The sequence below is a fragment of the Triticum urartu genome, chromosome 7A, assembly GCF_056163025.1.
Source record: "Triticum urartu cultivar PI428250 chromosome 7A, HENAU_Tu73, whole genome shotgun sequence".
In the NCBI taxonomy this organism is placed as follows: domain Eukaryota; kingdom Viridiplantae; phylum Streptophyta; class Magnoliopsida; order Poales; family Poaceae; genus Triticum; species Triticum urartu.
Genome location: NC_141879.1, coordinates 16347538 through 16371196, shown reverse-complemented (window position 1 = coordinate 16371196; position 23659 = coordinate 16347538). Strand labels below are relative to the sequence as shown.

At 42.7% G+C, this 23659-nt stretch overlaps 2 pseudogenes; both read right to left on the bottom strand.

Moving 5' to 3' along the window:
- Positions 1–3424: 3424 nt before the first annotated feature.
- Positions 3425–15526, bottom strand: LOC147956991 (putative L-type lectin-domain containing receptor kinase S.5; annotated as a pseudogene).
- A 1612-nt stretch (positions 15527–17138) lies between these two features.
- On the bottom strand, positions 17139–22694 carry LOC147956990 (disease resistance protein RGA4-like; annotated as a pseudogene).
- Between the last annotated feature and the right edge of the window lie 965 nt (positions 22695–23659).

Below are 23659 nucleotides of genomic sequence, written 5' to 3'. Positions count from 1 at the left end.
TTCGCCTGATAACGCATACGCCTGAACGAAACTACCTCACTGTAATTGGCCTTTTCCAGGTGGACGGGAGACCATGCTGTGCACGGTTTAGCGTCGGCACGCACAGCATGGGGCAATGGGCGATGCTAATTGTTGAGCTTTCAGCTTCAAAAAAAAAAACGTTGAGCTTTCCGTAAGCGTACGCACGTGCGCCAGTCGACAGGCATTCCTCACCTGCCTGTCCCGACAATGTGCACGATCATCGATCGACCCACCCCACACCACCCGATTAATCATGAACCATTAATCTCAGTCGTCGACACAGAACCTTGTCACGCCTCAACAACAGTTGATTAATTAAGCTCGCAGTACACGTACTCCTGTCACCTGTCGACTGTAGTACTCCACACCCCTTGTAGCCAGCCACTAGCCACACAATGCTCCTCTCCTTCCACTGTCCAGCTCTAGCCCTAGCTCCCTAGCTCCGCCGCCGCTCCTTCTCCTTATAAACGCCGAAGCTAGCTTTTTCTGCCATGTGAGACCCCTCCTCCTCATTATCTTCATCATCTCTCTCGTATGGTGATGAAACCCCCATGGCACGCACAGCATGGGGCCATGGAAGTCGGCAAGAAAAATACAAAAGGTGGAGAGGAGAGCTGCGCGGTGTGCCTTGCCAACTTCCACCATGGCTGCCTCAACCATTCGGCTGCGCACGGCCACCGCACCTGCCCACTCTGCCGCGCGCCTTTCCTCCTGCACATGCCACTCCCGGCGTCTTGATTCCGGCGCCGGGTGTTGTTTGTTTGCATAATTCGATGACTGCGGCTGCCGAATCCGGAGGAGAAAGTTCCGAGTTTGTCTCCCATTGGGTTTTCTCGAAACAAACCCAACCACGGTCCACAGCATGTGCCACAAATACAGCAGGATTAGTTCCCCAAGGAAGAGGATTAGTTCCATGTTCGATCTTCGGTTGATTTGGATTTTGCTCAAATGGATAAAATGCATACAGGAGGAAGAAATATATACACATGCAAAAGAAAATGGATTAGGGGGGATTAGATAGATGAATGAGTTTGAATATATGCAAAGGAATTGGCGAAAGCTTGTGTTAAGATTTTAGTAGTATTACCATTTTCATAATCTTTTATACTACTCCTCGAGGGGTTTGGTGTTCAGTACATATTTTATGTATTGCATGCTCTCTTGGAAATGCATTTAAATTTAGCTGCATTAATTTCGTTATCACACATAGTAGCTCTAAAGCTAAACTCTGATGATATAGTTATCGCATACCTACCAAGGCATGCCAATTCTTCTTCTTGTACATGAAAGAACTTGTGCCCTAATATCTGCTTCGTTGAGAGATTTTTTTTCATTTTGGAGGGAGATAGCTTTTATTCCATCATGTATTTGCTACATCATCTATTAATATAAAAAAATCGTTACATGGCAATGGGTTGAAAAATCAGATGCTACTACTTAGATGACATATAAAGTATAATGTAACCAAACACCGACCAGACCTCACTAAACACAGTGGATCAATAATAGTGGAGAAGATGGCCTAACTAATAATAGATTAATAGTTAGAATGAAGATGAAATAAATAGAATCTACTTCTTAGACCCGTGCATCGTAGAATCTTCTATCAATATATTTATAGATAAAACACGCACATACATATATAAATGCGCTATAATACATATAAAATGTCACGCCACAATCCATATGAAAATCACCAAAAAGAAACCAGATATATGGCATGGTTTTGTTATCTCAAACTAAATGGAACTAATCACTCCATAAATGGATGACCGTGATATTGTCATTTCTTGTTCTTTGTATATACTTAGATCATTAAAACTTATTTCAACAAATAACTCAAACTAAATGTTTTTTAAATAACACAATTTCCGTGATAAATTGGTTTCTACTTTCCTTATTGCATTTATAATGGCGAAAGTTTGTATTGTATGTAAGTAATTTTTCAGTTTTAAAATATTGCTAATGCAATTATGGGGTAAACATTGTACATGTAATGAAAATGCTAGTTACATTTTGGGATAATAAGATGTAAAGAAGTAATAATATTTAGTATAAATATGTGCAATTCATCACATCGTGCACTACACGGTATATGTAAATACCACACATAATCAGCCTGGGGTGTTGTGCGACACTAATGTGAAGTAGACATTTGTTCCCATGAATAATATGAGGTGTAAATTTTTTTCCATCTTCATTGTTGGGTATGCAGAAACCATGTTAGTAAATTGCTGGGCCTCCCCGACGCGGCACTCCATGGCGAGCACTCCGGGTCTAAGCTCCATCAGAGGTGGATACTTCCGGCGGCAGCGCTCTCAGGTGGATCGTAGAAATGTCTCCTCTGTCGGAATCAAGCTTGTCCTTTTAGACTGCTCTTATGCCTCTCCCCGACGGCCACCGGGAGGGCGCCGAGATCCGCGGGCTACTGGAGGTGTTCATCGTCATCCTTCGACTCTGAGTCGTCTGGTTCTTGGACGTCGGTGGTTTTTCTGTCTGAATCTTTTTTACTTACTTATACTCTGTTCTTGGCACACTCTGTTCGTCAGTAGTTAGTTTCATCGCCTCTCTTGTTGTTGGCATTAAAATTTTCACGGTGAGTAGCATGTATTATTGTTGGCGCACTCTATTCGTCACAGTCTGTTTCATCCTCTTCCACTATTGTTCTATATTGAAAGGCTTCAAACTTCTGGTACGGTCAGAAGCTTCACTCATTTCCGAGGATAGCCACATAGATTCGGACATATCGGTAAGCTACAAAGTATCACCAAGTTATTACACAAATCCTAAATTTCTTCAAGAATAATGGCGGAGCTAGAAAATACACGCAAGGGGGCCAAACATCGAGCACAACAAATTGAATGATGGTCATGACTATCAATTTTTAGTTGAATCGCACACAATGTTTCGTCGCAATTGAATTTATCAATAGTTGCTTATGTCTAGAATCCTACTACAATCTCTTTCTTAATGTAGAACAACAAGCAATCTCTTAAAAATATGTCTTCCATTTTATCTGAGAGTCTTGTTTTGGTATATTAAAAGTTTATAACGGGATAAAAAGACAAAAGAAAGGGACATGCTAAGAAATCATAAGACAACATCTGAGCATTGGTTTGGTAGGTCCTGCTCAAGTCATTAAAAATAACGGATACATGTATAAAATTATTCGGCCAGAGAACAAGCAGGAATGTAACATACAACTTCACAAGCACACCATAGTGAACATTGAACACTCTCAATACAATACTACAACTTTCCACAATACTCACTTCCCCATGAGGGAAGTAGAGGTCATGGAGAAGAAACTGTTGTGTTGTCAAGCCCCTCCCGTGAAGAGCAACCTGACGTTCGGCGGCTCCATCTCCCCCTAATTGCTGCCCAAAGGCCAAGAAACGCAGGCTTATTCATCTATCATGGTGAAGTTCCACGTGTTTATCTGGTTCAGATGGGTGAAGTTGCCAGTGGAACCTGCAAATACCAGATATATGTTGTCCTGCAAAAGCTGTGATAGATCAATGTAATATCTCCTTGGTACACGTACCGCCCGCGGATGTTGTGTTGGATTAGAAATACTTGAAACAATTTCGATGTGCCGTGGTACCTGATACTGACCCATACATCAGACCCACTTGAGAGGATGATGGAAACATTACTAAGTGGGTACTGCCGAATAGATTTGATCCTGTTGATGTCGATGCTGACATGGTTGCCGTCAAGGTCATCCTCGTAGCTCTTCCTCGTGTCAAACTTGATGGCTACAACTGGGTACGTCTTCGTGCCATCTGCCGTGTCATTGCATATGCCAAGCCATTGGCCACTGCTGTTGCTGGGCAACGATGGATTGTTTGTGAGCACAAATGCCATACCTTCTTCAGCCCCATTCTGACTGGCAGAGAAGGAAAGGGCGGGGACACTGAAAAAAGTGAGAGAGTTTCACGCCAACAAGACCAAAAAGAGCACACGCGCGTCGCTCCAGCATATGTATGCTTTTGGGCCTACTAAACTCTTTCTGAAGCAAATCATAGGCCCATCCATACTCACCGACCCTTCTTCACTATAAGCCCAATCCGTTTCCTCCTGTTTCTCCTAAATATTCACCAATATCTATTTCTTCTCTCCTTACCTAAAAAAAAGATTTTTTTTCGCTCCATGGGGAGTATATGGGTTGGACACTTGGATAAAATTTATCGACTTCATGCTTCATTTTCGTAGGTGATGTTGCGTTAACTTAAATCCAAAAGTTTGTGCCTCTCTGTACATAAGTTTGTCACATGCTACATATGTTTCACTGTTTTTCAAATATGAACAGAAAACACGTTTGCTTTAACTTTCCTTTTTTGTAGCTTTTTTTACCACCTGTTTGTATGCATTCGTTCTAGCAAGGTTATTGCAGCAATCTTCCGTATCATCCATTTTCTTCCAAGCTTCCACGCAAGTGCATGACAACAAGACCTAGGTTTGTTGTGCTCACTTAGAGCACCAAAGAAGACTTACTGCAGGGGCTAGTTAAGCTAGCAACAGATGGATGGACACACGGTCGACAATTGTATGATCCGATCGGAGCCATTAGGCCTTGTACAATGGGAGGTGCTTAGAGAGGTGTTTAGAAAAATAAACCGAGTTTTTTTTGAAGCACCGGTGCCTATTTGTACAGGATAGACGCTTAACTAAGCGTCTCTCCTATAGAAATAGGCACCGATGCTTCAGAAAAGCTCGGTTTATTTTTCTAAGCACCTCTCCTAAGCACCCCCCATTGTACAAGGCCTTAAGTGGGTGCATGAGGCCTTGTACAATGCAAGGTGGTTAGGGGAGGTTCTTGGAGAAATAAACTAGGCTTTCCTTAAGCACCGGTACTTATTTGTACAGGGTAGACGTTTAATTAGTCATCTCTCCTGTAGAAATAGGCACTGGTGCTTCAGAAAAACCTGTTTATTTTTCTAAGCACCTTCCTAAGCATCTACCATTGTACAAGGCCGGAGACGTTATCCATGTGCTGGAGGCACTTGATCTGAACCGAACTAGATTAAAATCAATACAGACGGTGCCACTGACGCTCATTGCTAAAGAAACCTGGTCGCGATGGGAAAATACAAAGGAGCTCCTGGGTGCTCCACACCCCTATTAGAATAGAAAATGTAAAAATACCAAAAAAAAATCAAAAAAACTCTAAAATTTGGGATATCGAACCTGGATTCTCAATCTACTCCTACGTGAAGTTTTGTGAAAAAATATCAGGAAACGTATCCACGGCGAAGGAAATATTGTGCAAACAAAAATCCACCCAAACAATTTTTTCTACACAAGAATTTTTTTGTCTTTTTGCCACGAATACGTTTCACTAGTAGAAAAAGGGCCTATTGTTCCGGTTCGTAAGGCCCTTCTGTCCCGGTTTTTGAACCGGGACTAAAGGGTCGTTACTAATGCCCTAGGCCTTTAGTCCCGGTTCTTATACAAACCGGGACAGATGGGCCTCCACGTGGCCGGTGCAGCGAGCCCAGGCAGGAGGGACTTTAGTCCCGGTTGGTGGCACCAACCGGGACCAATAGGCATCCACGCGTCAGCATGTGGCAGGAGCTGAGGTTTTTGTTTTTTTTCTGAAAGGGGGTGGTTTAGGGCGTAATTTAGGGTGTGTAAGCTAGCTAACAGAGAGGAGTGTCCTCTCTTATTTCCGTGCTTGGTTTACCAACGCTATTGCTATGCCTAAACATGGATTAAAGTGAAGGCAACATGTGGTGCATGTTGAAAGTAATATTAATCCTAACTTGATCAAGTTTGGATTAGTACTACTCTTGACATGCACCACATGCTTGTTGCCTTCACTTCAATCCAATCCATGTTCATTTCATCCACTGATATATAATAACTCTTCACGCCCGCATCATGCATCATCATAATAACAAGTCCTACTAATCACCATCATAAAACTTATACTCGTTATTAATAACAAGTCATACGATCATCATCCTCATAGTCATCGAACCAACCCTACTTAATTGTTCTAGGCACATGATCATCAGTATTAGGTAGGACCTAAATACCCTCTTTAAGGTAAAATAGCATAAAACAATATAGACCCTGACTCTCCATTATGAAGAATGGATATCATCCTGTCTCCAATTCTTGCGCCTCGCTTCCTTTTGCTTCCAAGAACCTCCTTACGACTGTCCATACATTTTTTCCATTCCTTGATTTTCATGTCTCCACTTCTTTTAGAAATCCGGTATAGACAGTTCAGATTCGTAGGATGACCTGGACGTATGTTCAAAACATCAAGGTGACCACTCTGATAGATCAGATGAGGCACACAATCCTCTGGGATTATCTGTTTAAAAACAAAGTAATAACTTCATAGTTAGCAATCATGTACTAGTTTTAGAAGTATGCAAAAGATGCACGGATGTCGTAATAGTAAAAAATCTTACCAGGGTATCTCCATAGTAGTTACCGTAGTTCGACACGTGCACTAGTGGCACGTATTGACCATAATGTGGAGGAGTTTTACAATAGATATTGTAATTCTCAAGATCAGTACAAAATCCGACCAGATGAGTTTTCTCCATATAAGTTAACTCAGAGCCATCGGTGTAGTAGGTTCTGTCTACCATGTTCCGCACATTGTTTGAACAATCAAAATAAGATGTCAATGGAAATAAGCTGTCAACTATTTTGAAATGAACAATATAAATTAGCTAATAACTATGTTTGAGAAACTCACATAGCGGTAGAATTGGCGTCGTATCAACAAGGACCCAAATGTCCGTATTGTCTTGCTCGATGTTAGGATCATCAAGATCCATGGTGACAAGCATATCCTCATCAAAACCATACATCTTGCAAAATGCTTTCCAATTTTTGCAACCAAAATGGGTTACGCTCTCAGAATTATACAGATTTACTTCAAAATCCATATCATGATGGGTCCTTAGATGAATTTTCTTTGTTTCCATACTTTCATGGTCTTCAAAACCCATCCTCTCCAAGACGTGGCGTCTTGCATGGCATGGGATAAGCTAGTCGAATTGTAAAGATGAAAAGTACACGTTGAAATAGTTGAACTCATGCTTAATTACGAAAAAATAAAACTTGTCGTTGTTGCGTACCGTTTCAACATCGAAGGTCTCCTCCAGCTTAATGCTGAAGCACCGATCTTCATCCAGGTGAGGCCTGTCGCACAGATCTCGGTCATCGTGGCACCAGTCGCACTCCCCCGGGAGACTTTCGTCGTCCGAGTACGACATTTCCTATGTTCATAATTCAAATATTAAACGTCTACAATTAAATATATGTACTAAAAAACCTAAGTTAGATCATTATTATTCATCACGGGTTGACTATCGGTCTGTCGAGTCTTTTCTTGAAAACTCTCAGCTCACGTGGTGTATACATTCAACCGTTGGTGATGGTCACTCCTCCTTTCGTCCCCGAGTGCTTTACACCAAAATGTCTAGCACACAGGAATGAAGGAGAAGCGACCCCCATGACAACAGTCGGGATTCTTCGTCCTATCATATATATATATATGGTGGAACTCTCCCTCACTGATTCCTCTTTGACATTTGCGACTGTCGGTGATGGTAGCTCCTCCTTTCGTTCCCGGGTGCATTACACCAAATTGTCTAGCACACGGGAACGAAGGAGAAGCTACCACCACGACAACAGTCGGGATTCTTTGTCCTCTCATATATGGTGGAGCCTCGACATACTTAAAGTCAACCCGAAATATCGTTTAATTATCTTTCTAAAAAATGATTTGGTTGGTCTCACCTCAAGGTCGGAGGGGGTCGGTGACGGGGACGACGGCGGGGATCATGGAGGGGGGCACCTAGATTTCTGCGAAAACAAAAACCCTATAAGCTATCAACTAATCATATGCATACGCCTTGCATAGTGCTCTTCAATTTTAGCATTCAAAGTAGGAGTAGTTTTCCAATTTGAGCATTGAATAAGCAAAATTAAATCGCAAAATAAAGTAGTATTCAAATTAGGATGCATTCAATTATAAGCAAAACTACATCATCTCCATGTGTCCATACATCGTTGAATATTATCACTAATACACCTCGAATACTATCATACATATAGCATCGCTAGTACAGCTAGAACCGTAGCGCCCGACGGGTATCGGCGCGGGCGGTGGACACCCAAAGAGAAGGAACCATCACAGGATCATAGCTCCAGTGAGATCCCTGAAGAACCTCCCAGGTATTGTTGAACCTGCTCTTGCTAAAAATAAACTACTTCTATAGTAAAATAAACTAGTTTTATTAAATCAACTAGTTCAACTAGTACTATAAATAGAATAAAGTAGTACTTACTAAAAATAAACTAGTTTAACTAGTTCTATTATTTTTATAACTAATTCTATTAAACACTTTCTAAGTAGTACTTACTAAAAGTTATCGGGGAGGGGGGTATATCGACAATGACATACCCGATAAAAAAATAAGAAGAGGAAGAAGAAGAAAAAAAAGACGAGAAGAAGAAAGGAACAGAGGAGGAGATCGAAGAAAAAAAGAGAAAAAAAGAGGATAAGAAGAAGGAATGGAGGAGAAGAAGCTCCTCTATTCCTTCTTCTTCTCCTCTTTTTTTTTCCCTTCTTTTTCATCTTCTTATTTATTTCTCCTCTTCTTCCTCTCCTCTTCTTCTTATTCTTCTTCTTCTCCTCCTTCTTCCTCTTCTTATTTTCCTTTTTTCGCTCCTTCTTTTTCTTCTAAATATGACCATATACATAAATGACTTTGATCATACACAATTTTCCTATACATACACAATATGAACATATACATAAATTGACAAAGAAAATTCTATGAACAAAAGAATCATAAAAACTCTATGAACAAAATTACAACAGAAAAAAATCATAAAAATTTTATGAAAAAATTGACATATTCTTTGCATATGAACATACAAACATTTGCATATTCAACAATAATATCACCAAAAAAATCTAAACTACACATTTAAATTAATACAACTAAATTACAACAACTAAATTAACTACACATCTGAACTACACATCCAAATTAATACAACTAAATTACAACATCTAAACTACACATAATAGGGGGCGCGACGGCAACGACGGCGACCAATACAGGGAGGAGGAGGGGGGGATCGGGGCGGCGCTCACAGGGTGCGCGGCGACGACGACGTGGAGGCGTGCGCGTAGGGTCGGCGCGGCGTCGGGGCAGGGGTGGTGCGGTACAGCGTCGGGGTGGTGCGTCGGAGGCAGGGGCGACGACGGCAACGGCGAGGCAGACGGGCAGCCTGGCGGCGTTGCGGCGGGAGAATGAGGAACTGAACGAAAAATTCACAAGTCCTGGTTATATAGACGAGGCATTGGTCCCGGCTCGTCGCACAAACCGGGACCAACGCCCTCCTTTAGTCCCGGTTGGTGCCACCAGCCGGGACCAAAGGTCTCTTCTCAGCAGCCCAAAGGGCGGGAAGCAGAGGCCTTTGGTACCGGTTGGTAGCACCAACCGAGACTAAAGGAGGGCATTGGTCCCGGTTGGTACCGGGACCAATGCCACCCTTTAGTCCTGGTTGGTGGCATCAACCGGGACCAAAGGCCTCGTGCGGCCCGTGCCCAAATGTTTAGTCCCACCTCGCTAGCTGAGAGGGGCGTGCAGTGGTTTATAAGCCCCACTGCCGCACCCCTCTCGAGCTCCTCTCCATTTCAGGCTTACGGACCTAATTATCACTGCTATGCCTGATGGGCCTACTGGGCCTTCTGCGGGCCTGAATCCTGGCCCATGGATGGGTTTCTAGTCGTATTCAGGCCGTGGTGGCCCAGTAGGTCGCATATTTTTTATTTTTTCCCTGTTTTTTGTTTTCTTTTTTTCTTTCTTTATTTTGTTTTGTTTCTACTTACAACAAAAAATACTTTTTTCTTTTATTGATTTTGAATAGAAAATACTTCGATAATTTTAGTTGCATCAATTTTATATAATTTTAGTTTCAGTAATACTAGAGGTTGCTTATAATGTTTATTTTATTTTATTTTATTTTCTTTTGTTTCTACTTATATATTATATTAAAGTTTATATTATTTTGTTTCTAATTACTTATTTATTTCATTTTATGATAATTATTTTTGCTATTAAAGTTTGTAACAAAAAGTTCTGTATGAAAATTCTTTTTGCTTTTAATGATTTTGAACAGAAAATACTTTGATAATTTTAGTTTCATCAATTTTATATAATTTTAGTTTCAATAATACTAGAGTTTATGTTCAGTGTTCAAAATGCACCATTCAAAGCCACATCATCAATTTTGAACCCTTTCTGACTTCATTTGTTATTTTTCATGCATTTCCTTATTATTTTGAGCTATAAGACCCTGAAATTGAAATGCATTTCAAATGAACTCTGAAAAGGTTGAAAGTTGGCATGGTATCATATTTCATCCACATAGCATGTGCAAGAAAGTTGAGAGGCTTACGGCAAAAACTGGATGCACTTCGTGTACAAAACGGACAATCTCTTTCGAAGTATGAGGATTTCATACGGAAACTCGTCTGTTACGAAGGGATTTCATTTTTTAAAACTTATTTGAACTCTTGACTTTTTGTGTGTTCAAAATGCACCATTCAAAGCCACATCATCAATTTTCAACCCTTTCTAACTTCATTTGTTATTTTTCATGCATTTACTTATTATTTTGAGCTATAAGACCCTGAAATTGAAAAGCATTTCAAATGAACTCTGAAAAGGTTGAAAGTTGTCATGGTATCACCATTTCATCCACATAGCATGTGCAAGAAAGTTGAGAGGGTTACAGCAAAAACTGGATGCACTTCGTGTATAAAACGGACAATCTCTTTCAAAGTATCAGGATTTCATACGGAACTCGTCCGTTACAAAGGGATTCCATTTTTTAAAACTTATTTGAACTCCTGACTTTTTGTGTGTTCAAAATGCACCATTCAAAGCCACATCATCAATTTTCAACCCTTTCTGACTTCATTTATTATTTTTCATGCATTTACTGATTATTTTGAGCTATAAGACCCTAAAATTGAAAAGCGTTTCAAATGAACTCTGAAAAGGTTGAAAGTTGGCATGTTATCATCATTTCATCCACATAGCATGCGCAAGAAAGTTGAGAGGGTTACGGCAAAAACTGGATGCACTTCGTGTACAAAACGGACAATCACTCTTGAAGTATCACGATTTCATACGGAAACTCGTCTGTTACAAAGGGATTGCATTTTTTAAAACTTATTTGAACTCCTGACTTTTTGTGTGTTCAAAATGCACCATTCAAAGCCACATCATCAATTTTCAACCCTTTCTGACTTTATTTGTTATTTTTCATGCATTTACTGATTATTCTAAGCTATAAGACCCTGAAATTGAAAAGCATTTCAAATGAACTCTGAAAAGGTTGAAAGTTGGCATGTTATCATCATTTCATCCACATAGCATGTGCAAGAAGTTGAGAGGGTTACGGCAAAAACTGGATGCAATTCATGTACAAAACGGACAATCTCTTCCGAAGTATCAGGATTTCATACTGAACTCGTCTGTTACAAAGGGATTCCAGTAGGGTAGGTCCCAAAATATTGATTTCTTCTTCCACATGGGTGCGCGTCCCTCAGCGTCATTCGGAATAGCTACTTCGACGGGACCCTTTCCAAAGATTACGTGTAAATCATTGACCATAGCATGTACGTGATCACCGGTACGCATGGCGGGCTTCTTCCGGTGATTTGCCTCGCCTTTGAAATGCTTGCCTTTCTTTCGACATTGATGGTTGGTCGGAAGAAATCGATGATGGCCCAAGTACACATTCTTCCTGCATTTGTCCAGGTATATACTTTCGGTGTCAGCTAAACAGTGTGTGCATGCGTGATATCCCTTGTTTGTCTGTCCTGAAAGGTTACCGAGAGCGGGCCAATCGTTGATGGTTACAAACAGCAACGCGTGCAGGTTAAATTCCTCCTGTTTGTGCTCATCCCACGTAGGTACACCGTTTCCATTCCACAGCTGTAAAAGTTCTTCAACTAATGGCCTTAGGTACACATCAATGTCGTTGCCGGGTTGCTTAGGGCCTTGGATGAGAACTGGCATCATAGTGAACTTCCGCTTCATGCACATCCAAGGAGGAAGGTTATACATACATAGAGCCATGGGCCAGGTGTTGTGATTGCTGCTTTGCTCCCCGAAAGGATTAATGCTATCCGCGCTTAAAGCAAACCATACGTTCCTTGGGTCACGTGCAAACTCAGCCCAGTACTCTCTCTCGATTTTTCTCCACTGCGACCCGTCAGCGGGTGCTCTCAACTTCCCGTCTTTCTTACGGTCCTCACTGTGCCATCGCATCAAATAGGCATGCTCTTTGTTTTTGAACAGTCGTTTCAACCGTGGTATTATAGGAGCATACCACATCACCTTCGCAGGAACCCTCTTCCCGCGGGGCTCTCCGTCAACATCACCAGGGTCATCTCGTCCGATCTTATACCGCAATGCACCGCATACCGCATGCGTTCAAATCATCATACGCACCACAGTAGAGGATGCAGTCATTAGGGCATGTATGTATCTTCTGCACCTCCAATCCTAGAGGGCATACGACCTTCTTTGATGCGTACGTACTATCGGGCAATTCGTTATCCTTTCGAAGTTTCTTCTTCAATATTTTTAGTAGCTTCTCAAATCCTTTGTCAGGCATAGCATTCTCTGCCTTGCACTGCAGCAATTCCAGTACGGTACCGAGCTTTGTGTTGCCATCTTCGCAATTGGGGTACAATCCTTTTTGTGATCCTCTAACATGCGATCGAAGTTCAGCTTCTCCTTTTGACTTTCGCATTGCGTCCTTGCATCGACAATGACCCGGCGGAGATCATCATCATCGGGCACATCATCTGGTTCCTCTTGATCTTCAGCAGCTTCCTCCATTGTAGCATCATCGGGCACATCGTCTGGTTCCTCTTGATCTTCAGCAGCTCCCCTCGTTGCAGCATCACCGTATTCAGGGGGCACATAGTTTTCATCGTCCTCTTCTTCTTCGTCGTCTTCCATCATAACCCCTATTTCTCCGTGCCTCGTCCAAACATTATAGTGTGGTATGGAATCCTTGTAAAGCAGGTGGGTGTGAAGGATTTTCCGGTCAGAGTAAGACTTCGTATTCCCACATTAAGGGCATGGACAACACATAAAACCATTCTTCTTGTTTGCCTCAGCCACTTCGAGGAAATTATGCACGCCCTTAATGTACTCGGAGGTGCGTCTGTCACTGTACATCCATTGTCGGTTCATGTGCGTGCATTATATATAATTATGTGTGTCAAAAGTAAGAAAATCATACAAGTATCTATCTAAAGTAAGAAAATCAGAAAGAAGATAAGAACAAGAGGCTCACCATGGTGGTGCCGGCGACGAGATCGGCGCGGGCGATTGACGGCGGTGAAAACGGGAACGGGGCGTGACGGACCGCTAAACCTAGACAAATCTTGGGAAAAATGGAGCTCCGAGGTCGAGCTTCGAGAGGAGAAAGCTTAACTAGTGTGGCTCGGGCATTTCATCGAACACCTCATGTGCATAGGAGGTGAGCTAGAGCACTCAATGCCCTCCCCCACATCGGCCAGCAAAAAGCAGAGCACTGTGGAGTGCTCTGCTGCGGCGATGGGGTATATATAGGCAACTTATTTGTCCCGGTTCGTTGCAGGAACTGGAACTAAATCCCCCCCTTCTGTACCGGTTCTAGGCACGAACCGGTATCAATGGCTGTGGGCCAGGAGCACGGCCCATTGGTCCCAGTTCGTGCCTAGAATCGAGACAAATGGATCCAGAAGAACCTGGACCAATGCCCACGAGGCCCCGGCCAGCCCCCGGGGCTCACGAACCGGGACTAATGCCCCCATGGGTCCCGGTTCGTGAAGAACCGGGACTAATGGGCTGGCCAGGCTCGAACCAAAGCCCTGTTTTCTACTAGTGTTTCCTGGTATTTTTTCATGAAATTTCACATGGGAGTAGATCGGGAACCCAAGTTTAATATCCCAAAATCTTAGACTTCTTAAAAAAAATTCTCGGTATTTTCTTGAATTTAATGTTCGTGTAGGGGTTTGGAACACCGGGGTGCTACAAATCCGCTTCCGGCCACGATGTCTCATCTTGACTTTTTGGGGGCATGATGTCACGCATTGTTGGGAGTACCTGATCCTTTTGATAGGCAAGCTATTGTTGGGGCATGGTGTAAGGCATTGTTGGGAGTATCCCGATCCTTTGATAGCCAAGCTATTGTCGGGTTGCTGAGTCGTCTTCTCTAACACATCACCGCGGTTTCCCGCTAGCACTCACTGGCCTCCTTGCCTACCCAATGATTAGTAGTTTTGCCTGCTCCTCTTTAATCTGAAAGAATGTTTGGCACCGCATCCTTAGTTGATCTAGAGTAAAATTAAGTTGGCATCCCACGGTCCGCCACGCCTGCTACATGCCCACTCCTTGACTAAAGTACCAAAGTCCATTGATCATGAATTGCTGCAGTGTTGTTTGCCTATGTAGTCAGAGCTATATCTTTTTGGGAGGGGGATAAGTAGGGCAGAGAAGGTAGTGTAGTAGCTTAAGGCCTTGTTTGGTTCATAAGTTCTATAACTTTTTCTAGTCCCAACTAAAAAATCCATGGTCCCTAAAAAGTCCCTGCTTGTTTGTTTCTAAGGACTAAAAAGTTCATAGTTCCTCCCTAAAGGTTATTAAATGACATGTAAAAGACCGTGTTACCCTTAGTATACAGAAAAACAACAACCAAACAACATCATGAGGCGGCGGGGCAATGGATGCAGGGAGGGGCATTGTTGGAAAAGTCCTAAAAAAGACTCTTATTGATGGTCTTCTTTATTTAGTCTCAAAAAACAACTTTTAGTCCCTAGTAATCTCTCTTATTTGGTTAAAAAGTCTCTAAAAGGGATTTTTTCTAGTCCATACATCAAAAAGTCTCTGAACACAAACACGTTCTAAAACTTTTGTTCACTAATGTTGACATAAACCCCATGCCCTGACACGTTAATTTTCATTTCGTTTTCCTTCATATGAAATAGCGTAGTGGACACGTCGATTTGTTGGTGCGCCCGAGTCTAGTACTGATGTGAGCTATGCGGGTTATACTGATGTGAGCTTAGATAAACTTGTACTCTCTCAAATCCACATTAATTGTTGCTAATTACAATTCTCAACTCAATCAGGGTCTAAAATACCCCTCAACTCTCAAAACGTCACTGTACATTGCAACCTCTCCCCAGTTTTGACTTTTTTACCCTGGTTTGTGCCTATAGGTGTCGCCACATCAGCCAGGCAGAAGCACATGGGCCCACCTGTCATCCCCTTCCCCACCTCTTAGCTCCACTCGCCAGATTGGACGCGGCTAACCATCGGCGCCGCCACCGCCTGCCACCAAGCACCACCGCAGCAAGTCCGGCGGGGCCCACCTCGCTGCTCTGCGGCCCATCGAGGAGGCCCTCGCCCTCGCCCGAGCCGGCGAGGGAAGCCGCATTGGCGTCCTCCATTGACGCAGTTCGCACGCGATAGGGCACGGCCTCCGCAGTGCCGCGCTTGACGTACCGCCGTTGGCAGCGTCTCGGGTGGAACCCAGTCCTCTCTGGAAATGTCTCCCCTGTCGGAATCGAGCGCATCCCCTCCACGGCTGTTTCTTCGATGCTGATGCCGATCTGTAGGTATTGTCTGTACGAACCTGCTTGCTGTCCGTGTTGTTGTAATTCCACTAGGTTGGTTCAGCGACTAACGCTGCACTGAATTTCCAACAATCCAGTACTGTCCATAGATTCAGACAGGGGTCTTACCCGGCTCGGAATGTCGCGAGATGGTGGTGCTCTGCAGAATGACTAGCAATCAGTGTGTTGCAGGTACGGTTCAATTTAACTGCAGGTACTAATTAGCGTGCTGGCCGCAGGAATTTCGACATGGTTTTCTTGCTTGTCATCATCATAGCTTCTCGTTTCCCCGCAAAAAAAAAGAGAGAGAGAGCTTCTCGTTTCTCCGCAAAGAAAAAAGAAAAAGAAAAGAGAGAGAGCTTCTCGTTGCATACAAGACAGCTTGTTTGCTGATAGCCACTACTTCAAATTGTTTCTTCAGAGTGCTCCAAACAGATCCGAGCAAGGACTAGTCCAATGAAGATACTGGATGGCGGGCGTAGAGCAACGTGTCAGCAAGGTGGGAGGACCCGGTGTGTGGAAGGAACACTGATGCAAGACCATTGGTATCCCTGAGGCTGCTTGGCGGAGCTCTGGTCCAGTGCAACTGACTTGCTGTCAGAAATTTCGCCCATCTTCGGTGACCAGCACATAGATTCCGACAGGTTAGCACAAACAAGGACCAAGCTACCTTACCTTTTTTTAGCCTTAGTTTCCATGCTAATTGTCATGTACTACTAGTATGAGAATTCGAATTACTAAAAGGAAATCAACAAAAAAAAGCTCTCCACAAATTGCAGGAACAAATATTATTGTCAACAACAGAAAAAATAGATGGCCTTGTAACTGAATGAAGGATGATTATAATGTTTTGCGGAACAGATGCCAAAGTTAATAACATACATGGTGAACTCTGTCACAGCAGAAAGCCACCAAATCGACATGCATGAAAATAAACTTATGTTGCAGTACAGGTAGAAACTTAAGTGAGAAGCTTATTGGAAGCACTTCACCATCTTAGGGAGATGAGTCCATAGCCGTATCATTCTGGTACGCCCATATAGCAAGCAGTAGCAGATGGGGATTCACCATTAGCATGTAAACGCGCCAGGGGATCAATAGACAGACCAATTGCCAAAGTAACATAAGCGAAGGCTACTTAAAACACCAAATGCCAGACAAATACTTAAAGCAAACCTACGTCCTGTCTTGACTCCGAGCAAGATTGACCCAAGCTTGCAAACACGGGTAATCCAGACAAATAAAAACATCATCAGGGATCTTCCAGCCGAAGCACCAATGGCCCTTGTTCACTTACTTGATGGAAAATCTCAGTTTCCATCAGAGACAATAGCCACAAACCCAGGCACTGTTTGTTTTGTAAGCCCTGTTTCTGCAAACCAGCCAATGATGAGAACCGATGTGAAAATTTTAGAAACATAATAGTAGGATCAGTAGGGAAGATATTCTAAGGCAGCGACATTTTAGATTCCCTTATTCCAAACTAAAGCAACATCTCCCAACAGTCATCAGATTTCTAACATCTCCAGTAAACTTCAGAACTCAGCTGCACTGAAGGACACCCTGAACACTCAGTATGCACTAACCAACCGCAGATATTTAGCGACAATGTTTCTCTGCAGTAACCAAACTTTCCCGTTTCATTCCCCACTTAGAGGTACACTGTCAAGAGTTCGCTGTGGTAGCTACAAAAACACTACATCTAGCAGCTTCTAATCTGTAACCACTTAAAAAATAGATTTATTTACCTCAATAATATTACTTCCGAACTTGACCCCAGTTTTACTAGTTATGTCACTAGGAGAAACATCGGAACAACTTAAGACAGTTGCAATGTGTGCATTACCTGGGACATCCTCTGGGTTCTTGCGCTTCACCCTATCAACAACCTTGTCCATTGAGTTGTCTTCACCAATGTCCAACCTTGCTCTCTTTCTTGTGTTCTCACCCACCATCAAATGTACAACATTTGGATCAGCCTGATGAGTAGGCCAAATGACATCTTCCATCTGCTGATCCTTTAAACCTACCTCTCCTTCCATCTTGTGTTCCAACTTTTCCTTGTTTATAAGAGGGTCCAGACAAGTTTTGCTAGCAAAATCCTCTATGATATCAATATCCATATCGTCTTTCTCATCATCATAATTTTGCAGATCATCGCTATCAACTTGTACTGCACAATTAAAAAATGTCACATGGATGCATGAAGAAAGAGTGTATATTTAAGCAAAATAAGATGTAGGGCTCTTGATTACCAGATTGTCCAGTAGAAATGGCATCATGGTGCACTGTCACTGAAAATGTCGTATCAGTAGTTGGTGCCGCTGGGCTCTCAGAATTGTCTGCTGGTTTACTTCCCATATGAATATCTTCAGCTGTCTTAAGACTCTTAACAAACAAGAGCTTGGGATGTCTGGGGTGTTTTTTTGCTGCTTCTTTCCACTCGTGTTTTGTTTCATCGCTTACTCCATCATGGAGGGTGACCTCCTTAATACGTCGCAGGGATTGGATTGTTGTGCCTCTAAATCCATTTATATCCTTACACAGCAGGTGGAGTGACTCAAGGAGCGGCAGAGCTCCCTCTTCGACTTCCAGCTCAGTCATGACTTCCACCACGATGCATAGGTGTCTCAGGCTTTCGAGTGCACCTTCTCTGATGACAAGCTTGTCCAGTTGAGATGCAATCAACTTCAGGTACGCCAAGCATCGCACTCTGCTCAGGGCAGCAAGAATATCCCTGGTCAGCTGATAATGTGGGAATGAAAGGCACAGCTTAGTGAGACTGCCCAGCATTGTAATAAATGGAGGCAGGCTGCATATATTGTGCCCATGTAGCTTCAGTGAGCTAAGATAGCAGCTTGGCGAGGAATCTTGTTTTTCCAGGGTGAAATTCAGCAAGTCTTGAGAACATCCATTAGCGAAATTCAGTGTGAGTGAATGAGCTTTCTTCAAGTCGGTGCTTCTCTTGATAAACCCTTTAATGGCGTCAGATAGACAACTCAAGTTGCGGCGGCTGACGATGGGATCTGTAATACTATTAGTGGATTGCTTGTACCATATTCTCACCTTTGTCAAGTGTTTCATATGCTCCATGAGCTGATCAAATCCTTGGCTATTGTTGTTGCTGTCCACAACAAATCCTGCTACAGTTTCCAATTTGCTACTCTCTGATAACCAAGTTTGTAGCTTGAGCATTTTCCGGCCTCCTACACCATGTTGGAGTTTGAACTTTCCAAACAGATGAATCAGGCATGGAAGCTTAAAGACTTCAGTGGGCAGAATCTCTATTTGTGTTCTTCTTACATCTAGTGTCTCCAAGAATCGAAGCTTCTTGATCTCCTCTGGAAGTGCCTTAACAGCGGACCCGAGGCTTAGATACCTGAGCAGCAACAGGTTCCTGCATATCTCTTTGAGATGCTTGTCCTCCAAGTGGTTACCGCATTCTTCTAGATCCAGAACTCGCAGCAGTTCATACTTTGAAAAATCCAAGACAGATTTGTGCGCCCTGCCGAAGACTGTCAGAGACCGGACAAGAGATAGATCATTGGCTGCTACGCTGGCACTTGCATCATGCATAGAAAGCCAGCGGATTTTGCTGGTTGGGGTTGGGGGGGCCAGCTGATCATATAACAAGGTAATGAAGTTTTCACACTTGGACACGTGCTGGATGAATTCAAGCATCATGCCATGAGTATGGTATGTCTTCACCTCTGTGCTGTTTTTGCTCCTGCTAGCACCTTGATCTGTAGGTTGGATGATACTCCGGTTGACCAGCTCATTGAAATTGCCGATAGCGGCATCCAAGGCGCTGCATATATAATCACCTTGGATAAACCCTTCAGCTAACCATTTCCTGATGAGGCTTCTTCTCCTGACCGCACGGCCACTTGGGTAGATACCTAAATATAGCAGACATGTCTTGAGATCATGTTTAACAAGGCTGGTGTAGCTATGAACAAGCACATGCTTAAGTCTTGCTAACATCTCATTTGTTTCCAGATGTGCTCCAAGATTGTGGCACAATTTTGCCCAGTTTTCCCGTGTTGGATTATCTGTGCTTTGCAAGTACCGGGCAGTGGTAACAAGAGCAAGGGGTAGACCGTCGCACTTCTTCAGCGCTTCTGAGCCAAGCTGATCGTTCCGATCATCATCTTGGCCCAAAGATTCCTTGTAGAATAACCTTCTTGAGTATTTCTCAGTAAGAGTTCTCATTATGTACACATGACCATGAGCAGAGCTGCTGCATGCAGTTGCTACTGACTGAATGGCTGTCGTGACTATAACTCTGCCGCTCAACCCCTCAAAGGCATATTTTATAGCGTGCCAAAATTCTGTCCGCACATCATCAATTACAATGAAGAACCTGCAAGGTGCCAGGAGGACTGCATGATCAAAATTTAACATGGAGAGATATCGAGTGGAATCTAAAATTAAGAATAATATTTATTTTGTACCAACAAAGATTTTAATTAAGAGGCAACTGTGACTAATTTTGGATCATACATTTTGTAATTTGTAAAGACTAAGAGTTGGTCAGTCTATGTACGCTTTAATTTCCACATTCAATTTTTTTCAATCAGATGGTAGCAAAAAAAGTGTTCTTAAGCGGCATTTTTGGAAGAACGACGGGCCAGTTTGGTTGTGCTTATCTTTCATGCTCTGGACAGTTTCTAGTTTGCTGCTCATAATAATTCCGCTTAATGTGTTTATTTCAAATGTTAGTCCGGTCTCTAGATTCAATGCTAGATTTGGTTTAGACTGTAAACAGTATGAATTTGTGTTGTAAACATTTGGCTGCTGCCATACATTTGTCTAAACCCCTTATTTAGGGCAGAAACAGTGGTATGCTGGTATTTCATTGCTTGGCTGTCACATTTTTTTACTTTACATCAGCATACACCCTTTGTTTTTATAGTCTTACATGTTGTGCGCTCCTTTCATTGTGTTATATGCTATACACTTTAAGTAGTTTGCTCAATCTAGCCTTCTGCTTATATTTGTGCAGCATTCATGTCAAATAAGAGGATATCTTTTGGTGACCAGCAACGAGTATCACACTTGGAATTTCCTCGGCACGTTCTTACCATTATCTATCAAGTTTTGACCTCTCATTAATCTATCATAAGTATGCTAAGATGGTATTTAGGAATATAGCTTTTGATTGCGTCAGTGACAATGAAAGAGTGCTTACTATTACATCATACGATATTTTGTTACTTGACGTGCAGGATATTCACTTTGATGGAAGCCATTGATTTATGGAGCTTATTCTTGACTAGGGTAAGCACTTCTGTCTATTATTTGCTTTGTTGCCATTTTTAATAGCTATATACTGTAATATATGGTTAATAACTCAAAAATTTATACCCGTTTTTCTAAGTTTTTCTTTTTTTTGAAAATACCCGGTTTTCTAAGTTGGTCTCATTAGTGAATCATACAACTTAAACGGTCTGTTACCTTCACAAATAACAGGGCTCATTGGCAGGAATGTAATTGCTGCACGCTCAGTCGTATAAATAGAGAGCCACCCTTTCCATTTAAAGGGTTGGTACTCGCTAGTCACCCCACTGCATTTCTCCCTACTTCGCCGAGTGTTGGCCACATGCGACGTCGATGATGAGAGGCAATTCTAAGACTGATGTTGAGATGCAAACGACGCAACAGTACAACGTGACAACCTACTCCATGGGATGGCAATATTTCCCTAGGGTATTCTTGAATGTATGGAAATACCACTAGCCTTATTTTAGGACCAATGGTAATACCCTAACCCGCTTAAGAGTAGGAGTGTAATTACCGCATGCTCAGATCCTATAAATACAGAACCACCTCGGACTTTTGGAGTTTCAAAGGGCAATTCTCTATTCACCTCGCTAAAGTATACACCTCTCCCCTCTTAGGGTGAATTTGGCTAAGTGTTAGGCATACAACTAAAACAAAACCATTTCTAAGTCACCACCGAGAATCACCTGATCAGAACACACGATTTATGCAAGTACAAAGGGGATAAGATGATCTTGGTCAGACACCTATCAATATTGACTGAAAAATAACTATCTAAGCTAGTCTTTCTTACCAGATCCCTTTGAGTAAATTACCAATGGTTGAAAACATACCTCTTGGTGCCAAGGTGTGATCTTAGGAGTTCGCAGGGGTTGCTGGGACGACCTCCGCCATCAATGGATGTGGTGATGCCAAGTTTCTGGGTTATCTCAATGAGAACATCCACTGGGCGTTGTTGCTCCGTGGCACAAATCCAAGCCCGCGCTTGGTATTGGCTCATACTCTCATATACATGTCTGGCAAGGAGAGTCTTGCCTATGCCATCGAAGCCAACAATGGAGATCACCTTGAGTTGCTGCTGCTCCTGCTGGATCAGCTCCAGAAGCTCATCCCGTTGTGCGTCCATACCCACAGGGCTGTGAGCAGAAAGGAAGTCATCCGTCTCCAACTCTATCGTCTCAGACGCCACTGGCGACGACGGAGCTGAGGAGGAAGTGGTAGTACCATAAGATGTTCTCAGCTTGGACGACTCCTTTGATATCTTCTTGAGCTTGCCGATTGCCTCAGCAAACTCAGTACGGGCCTTCCTCGTCTTGAACTTCTGGATTGGCGACTTACTGGATATCGCCACGCGGGGCGTGAAGCGGTCGATGCAGTCTTCGATGGCGTGCGCCAAGTCGCGTATAATTTGGATCCAGGCCCTCTACACGTGGTCAGTCCTGTTGCCACTCCTCCAGCGACGGTCATCGTCTTGCTGAATGGCGGCAGAAATGAATGCAAACTCTCTTTGGATGTAGGTGATGTCATGCTCCAAGTTCTGCCGAAGCTTATGATTTGCAGCTAAGAACTCTATGAGCTTTGGTGCGATCCTACCGACAAAAACGGTGGCCGCTGCCGCCTCCATCTCCCTGGCTGGCCTCTCTCTCTCTCTCTCTCTCTCTCTCTCTCTCTCTCTCTCTCTCCCTCTCTCACTCACTTGGGTTGGAAGATCAGATCACGTAATTTCATGGATACAGAAAGGAGGTCAGTGAGGAGCCGAGGACACAAGAGCGGCCATGGCCAGATGAAGGTAGCTACCTGCAAGTGCTTGCTTAGAGATATTTTACTCCAACATCCCTGATTAGTCATCCCATCCACACGTCCTCCAACTTGCTGGAGTTAATTTTTTAGTACATATGATGCTAACAAGAATCTATTCACATCGCTGCGCCACCGTCCACTGAACGTTTTAAATGATGCACTAATTAAACTGCTCACTCCAATCGAGATCGACAAATTCGGACATGGACTTGTCTTAAGTACATAGACCACTAGCTTGTATCATAATTTATATATGAAATACAATAAAATTGAGTGTTAAGAAAGTACTTGTCGCTACAAATCTGCACATATTGATTTACAAGTATTTGATATGAATATTTGGACAAGTAGTCAGAATTCAAAAGTCAGAAAAAATCCATATCCAAAGAATCATGTTTTTGTGAACTGACGGGGTGCATTTTTTTTGAAATGTAGACAAAGGGCTTGCCTCATTCAATTAGTTAAGGGAGAGTTGACGCATAGGAAAACATAAAAGGAAAAAATGGTTAATATTACCAGAGCATATTATTCGGGATAATATTTCCCAAATGCATAGGCCCCAGAGGAGCCCAATTTGCCTCCTCATTTTTAATGTTTGCAAGTAGCTGTTTCTATTTTATTGTGTGGTAATCTGTAGGAATATGATTGGAAATTTGCTGGCAATAAACAAGTTCATATCCTAGCAAGATTCAAGATAGAATCATGCACAGCAACCAAGGTGGTAGCAGGTAGCTGTTTCTAATTTATTGTATGGGGACATGATGCCAGTTCAAGCATCTTTCTCAATTTGTTTTTGTTATGTATTTTAATTTGGTGTTAGTACCACCCGTGGGATGCTCAACATGCAAGCACGGTTAGTCTTCACCTAACTCACACAAATAATTG